Consider the following 6,354-nt stretch of genomic DNA (forward strand, 5'->3'; position numbering starts at 1 on the left):
GCTGTTCCTGCGATGCCGAAGCTGCTCTCCAGGCCATAGGCGGGAAACAAATAAACTCAACACATTGCCCTATCCAAATCACACAAACCCTGCGAGCAGAAACCCCCGAACCTCAACCACCCACCAAAAAACCATACCGCAACTCTCTTCCAAACCATTGGAGCTCTCCAACTTCCACCAGCTCATCTGGCACCCCTCCTCAACGCACACCCACGGCACCCCCCAAACCCTATAAACTCCCATCTCAAGGAGAGAAACACAAACCAAAAAGAGGCACCAAGACGAGACACAAACCAATGACTAAGATTAGAAGCATCAAAACAGACTCACACCTACACACACCCAAAAAACCACATCTGAAAATGCACCCACACAAACACACAGTATCCTCACATCACAGCCAAGCACAACACATCGACTCCAAACACGATTCAAACAATAACCCACCCAAACACACCCCCAAGAACAGCGATATTTCGACCACACTACATGAAGCTGTGATATTACATACAAAGTAACTAACCAAAGAATGCTAAAGCAAAATATTTAATTTCCCAAGCTGCAAACTCAAACCCACACCATCAACCATGTGATAAAACTACCCCATGTGCAACCATGACCCACGCTACCCGCTCACGCCTACACAACCACAGTGCTCCAAACCCTCGCCCCACAACACAGTGCCCAGTCGCCACTAACACTTTGCCCTAAGTCACCACAAACCACCCCGTGCCCCAGTCCTCGCCACAACACCTCGCCCACCAGTCAGCCACAACAACGTACCCGTCCCGCCCCACAACACGTACCCAGTCCCCACAACACGTACCCAGCCCCCACAACACGTACCCAGCCCCCACAACACGTACCCAGCCCCCACAACACGTACCCAGGGCTGCCTTGGCAGCAGCGGAGGCCACACGGGGGTCCACCACGGAGGCCAGGAAGGCCACGGTGCTCATGACGGGGTTGCCTGACTGGCTGAAGGGTACGGGCTGGTAGGCCAGGGGGCCCAGGGACGACTCAGAGTTCTCCAGGTAAGGGTCCTCGATGGGCAGACGCAGGAAGTGCAGGATACACTCGTCCTGGGTGCGCGAGCCCACGTGCTCCGACACCTTGTTCCAGTCGTCTTTGTACATCTCCAGAGCCTGGTAGGGAGGAGATAGAGGAATGAGAAGGGTTCTGATAGGCTGGTAGGTTTTAGATTATGTTTGTGATTGGWCAGCTGGTCTGTTGTGACTGACATACCTCCAATAGGAGCAGAGTCTCCTGCTCGGTCCACTCRCGGCCGCCGCTGGTTCCTTTACTCTTGGGGTTCTTCTTGGAGTAGAGGTCATTACGCAGGCCAAAGTTCTGCATGTCAGAGGGCTTGTCTTTGCCCTTCTCTGGGAAGTTGAGCATCTGCTGGCCAGAGGGGATCTAGAAGGATGGATGGAGAGACAGTGGGGAGGTTGAAAGGAATCACACTGTGGTCAGAGGATGCAGTGAATACTTTCACAACATGTATGACCCATTAAATAATCAAAATCAACGGTTACATACACACAACGCCTGTATGTGTATTTGGATATAATTCGCTATCGGCACTAACAGGATTGGGTTTAAAGACCCTTCCCCTAGCCCCTACTCCCTCAGTATCCAACAACCTGAAAGGACTAGACAGATGAAAGAAATATGACCATAGCTCCATGTAGTTGTCTATCTAACCTGTGGGGGGCGGTGGTGCATCGGCGTCAGGCCAGAGGGGGTGTCAGCGTCAGCAGCGTTTTGCACACGACTGGGGGGTGGGCGGGGGCCCATGGGGAGGGTCGGCTCTCAGCATCCACCTGGTAGTTCACCAGCCCCCACTGCTCCAGGAACGCATGCACCCTAGTAGTTAGATACATGCAAAGAATATACTCCACAATCATCACTCTTGATCAGTGATCTAGAGCAGACAAAACAGTCCAACTAAACCTGGGTCGTATTCATTAGGCACCAAACAGAAAGAATCTGACTGGAACTATAAGGAGCAACCTAAACTAGTCAACAAAAAAAAAACGAATATTACAAAGCGTTCTGCACACGGTGTGCTCTGACGAACAATGACCTAGCTTCTGCCCTAAGGAATCCATTTCATGTTAACCCCTTAACCCTTCACCTCATGACGCACACACGTCTCCGGTCAGGTTCCTGCGGCAGGAGGTGGAGGTCAGGTACTCCTGGGGTTGAGCCGGTACGTGTCGATCATGAAGTTACGGTAGGCCAGGTATCTGACAGACACAGACACATTTTTACAACAAAACCACTGAATCGTTGGAACAAATAAGGACGTAATGTGTTAAACAGCAATGGGGTGTGTGTATGTACGATGAAAAATTCTTAGTGAATTTAATGGGTTGAGTGAGTTGTGTGTGGCAGTGTTCTTTGCGGACTCACATTTCTGGGGACTTGGACTTGTCTTGCCGTTGAAGAACTCCGGCAGTGCACGCCTCTCAATCTCATGGATACTGAAGGGGGGGGGATAAACTCAGACACAAACATAAAATACAGCCCAACACCCCACCCAAGACCACACAATACACTACCCACACACCAAGAACAGCGGGCCCATCCTCACCAGTTGTAGTCGAACCAGGCGGCGTAGCTGGGGATGATGATGTGGTGGGTCTGCTCGTCACGTTGTCCTCGCTGGAGTCGATGAGGCGGTTGACCTCGGCCTTGCCCTGCTCCTCCTCCTCCTACAGGGGGAGACAGAGTCACACAGATGAGATCAGGTCAACATAGGCACCAAGGAGAGCAGAATTTTGGCTAGGGGTAGGTCAGTTTCATTATATACAAATGGAGGATAAATGTCAGAAAAGCAGATATCCAGATTCATCTGGAATAATCCATCCCAAATGTAGGAGAACTGAATCAGAATGAGACTGGGTCTGGTGCTACTTTACTGCTTACAGAACAGGACCTGGTTTCCCAAAACATCTTACGGCTAAGATCATCGCTGAACTTTCATAGGGAGCATCGTTAAATCTCTGAGGTGTTTCCCCAAAACCATCATTAATAACGTTGCACTTGAAAACGCTCGTGATTAATGCATGCATCAGACCAATCATAGAACAGGGAAGTGCGTCGTCAGATGCTTTATTTGCACTCCGTGTCACTTCTAGACCTCCGCTAAACATAGACTGATAAACCACGTGGGTTATGTGACCGCCGATAACTTCAGAACAAAGTTGACTACAAATACAAAAGGTGCAATATCTTTGCGATGGATACAAACAAGCGACATATAAAAACTCAACGAGGTAATATTTTGCTACTCGTAGGCTACTGTCTAATTTGCCCTCAATATATTTCATGATGTGTAGCCAACGATGTGCATTGTCATTGGGTAAGCATTATAATAAGCGGACTCAATATTTACAGCCATAGGTGGTAATAGGAGCTGATCCGTCATCAGTTTTAGAAATAATTATAATTTTAAGGAAAGATTTGAATGGAGAAGAACGATTCGAGACAAGCACTACCTTTCTTTCAATCCTATCAGACCTAAGTTCCATCGCTATCGGGAAACCGGGCCCAAATCTACAATGGTAGACATTGCTTCTAAACACTGACACCAGGTCAGATATTTTTTCCATCCTCTTCTGGATATGCTAAGAAGCGGGGGTTAGGATCATCTGATCCTAGATCTATCAATGACGACCATGGTTGTGGATAATAGGAACAGTTTACAATGAAGATGGAGAAGACAGAGCATTTTAGAGGCAATCATTAAAGGTTTTTAAGGAAAGAACGGGTGTTACTGCGCTCCGGAGACACAGAGTCATCCTCCAGATCATCTGGAGACCGAGAGGGGACGTTATGACATCACTCTATCCCATGCTTGACTCAATACATCTCGGTGATTGACAGTTTAGTACTGAGACAGTAGATACTTAACACCTGAAATAGTTCTGCACACACTTACCCAAATCAGCCACTGCCCTCCCTTCACGGGGTGTTCTCGTTATCTTTCTTAGAGTTCACTGAGGACAGGGAAGAAGAAAAATAGGCTGAAGAATAGCCAGAGAGTATGGTAAGGGTGAATACACTAACAGTAGCTATAGGCTGTCTCTTCTTTTGTAGGCTCTCTTTTCAAAGAGCAGCCACGGAAATAGATACAGATAGGGAGGGCGGGGTTGAGAAGTGGGACATTGCAGGTGGGACTGGGTCCAAAAAGACCATTTTTAGTTCAGTGTGTTTGGCATAGAGCACTTTCAGCTGGAATAGCACTCCCTTCAATGCACACTGAAGAAAGTCCCCCCCGGGCAATTCCATGCCATCTTGGCAAGGAACAGAGTGTAGTGTGTAACAGTTTGTTCCTCCTCTGAATTAGAAAACAACTAACTGCAGTTACTACAGAGATGAATAAACTGCATGTCAACATGGTGACAAGCATTAGATGGATGCCTGAGAGAAAGAAACAGGACCATGAGAGAGAGAGAGAATGGGAGATTTACAACATGTGATTTAGAGTGACTGAGACAATGAGGAGGACGGGGGGAGGTAGGGTGAAAAAGAACAGAGTGAAGGATCGAGAGGGAGGAGAGCAGATGTGGAGAGGAGACAACAAGAGGGATGAGTTGGACAATCAACTGACCGTCTTGGGCAAGTGACTCCTCCATCTGGGAACAGGCGGGGGTCTCCATGTCTTGGTCAGGTCCTCTTCTTCTCTCCTCCTCTCGCCACGGTGGCCACGACGCTTCAGTGAGACCCAGGGTTCCGGGGACAGGAGGTCAAAAGTCAGTGAAGTTTGCCCAAGACTGATCCAGGGTCAGTTTAGTGTTTTTCTCCCTAATGGAAGGTTATGATTTGGGGACTCACCTTCTTGCCGCCCTTCTTGCGGACTCAGCTGGGTGGTCGGAGGAGATGGCGAGCGCCTCCTCTTCTTCCCGGCGGCGTTGGCCTTGCGCTCCTTACGATCGGGTGTCGGGAAGACTGATCAGAACCACGAGGGATGGCCAGATGAAGAGAGAGAGAATGAGAAGATGGACCAGTCTCAACAGAGGGGAGCGGGGGGGAGGAGAGAGGGAGGATGTGGTGGTGAGGAGAGGAGAGCTCGAAAGGATGGGTGACACGAACAGACAAGAACAAACAACAATCCACCGTGCAGAGCCCTGTGGTGCAGCAACTCACCGAGAACAACATTTCCTAAGAATCCATAACGCACACCTCAGAGTTTGGCTACCTCTCCTCCTTTGGGAAGATCCTCTGGCGGAAGCTCACAGTCTTCTTGTTCTCGTCCACCTCATAGTCTTCCTCATTCATCCACTCGTTGAAGGCGTCGGTGTCCAGAACCCACTTGGCATGCACCTGGGAGAGGAGGAGTCGAAACTAATCCACTACTCAAGGGTGGTGTTGTCTGCTAGTACTTTTCAGGCTGGAGGCAGGGGTTGATTTGGCCTATATAAAACATTAACATGACTGGCTGCTCCATCCTCACCTTCCAGGGCTTCTCAGAGGTGGGTGGGTCCTCCACATCCCCCTCCACGTCGCTGGTGGACACCCAGGTGTCATAACTGACCACACAGAGAAGAGGGTTTAAAGGTCAGTAACAGGTCACAGTGGGTGGATGTGTAAGAGGGCAGAGTGAACCAGCAAAGCTGAAGTCTAACGGTGCCAGTCTCTCACCTGTCTGGGTACATGCCCCAGTGCACCAGCACCTGCTTGTCCTTACGCATGACCGGACGCAGCCACTCCTCTGCAAGACAAACACACACCTTTTTATCAGCYTATACACACACATCCTCGAGTAATGCATACAGACTACTGTATTCATAATAGTATATTACTGTATACACACATTTCACTTTCTTTGAAATGTGATATGAGAGTAGAATAAGCCTCTGTAAGGTGACCATAAGGAATTAGATTCAAAGAATACAGCACAATCCAGACTACACCAGAATGTAGGCATATGTATATAACAATATATAATTTTTGTACATTTCAGCAATTTAGCAGACGCTCTACCAACTGAGCCACATGGGACCAAGTAACAAAGTAGATGATATATACATTGCAAGGGGGAGCTTTATTTCCTTTCTCAGCAGAGCACATCACTTACCATCCTCCTGCTGGGTTGATGAGGGGTAGATATGATGGGTGGCCTTAGACTTGTCCTCAGTGATGGAGCCCTAAAGGAAAGGAAGGAGAGTAGCTTTATGATGCCATTTGAATTTCTGGTGAGTGGTGAAACAATCCTACCATTGGTTGGTGCGATTTGGGTGGGCGTGTCTTACCTGGTGTCTTTTGATGATGTCCTTCAGCTTATTGGCCTGCTTCTGCTCCATGTCAGGCACCAGGAACACGGTTGGTCGAGTCAGGCAGTTATTC

The 6,354-nt window shown here is 48.8% G+C and overlaps 1 pseudogene; it reads right to left on the reverse strand.

Annotated features, from left to right (window-relative positions):
- Nucleotides 1-783: 783 nt before the first annotated feature.
- On the reverse strand, nucleotides 784-6,350 carry LOC112079867 (SWI/SNF complex subunit SMARCC1-like; annotated as a pseudogene).
- Between the last annotated feature and the right edge of the window lie 4 nt (nucleotides 6,351-6,354).

Source organism: Salvelinus sp. IW2-2015, unplaced genomic scaffold (genome assembly GCF_002910315.2).
Source record: "Salvelinus sp. IW2-2015 unplaced genomic scaffold, ASM291031v2 Un_scaffold9971, whole genome shotgun sequence".
Taxonomy (NCBI): Eukaryota; Metazoa; Chordata; class Actinopteri; order Salmoniformes; family Salmonidae; genus Salvelinus; species Salvelinus sp. IW2-2015.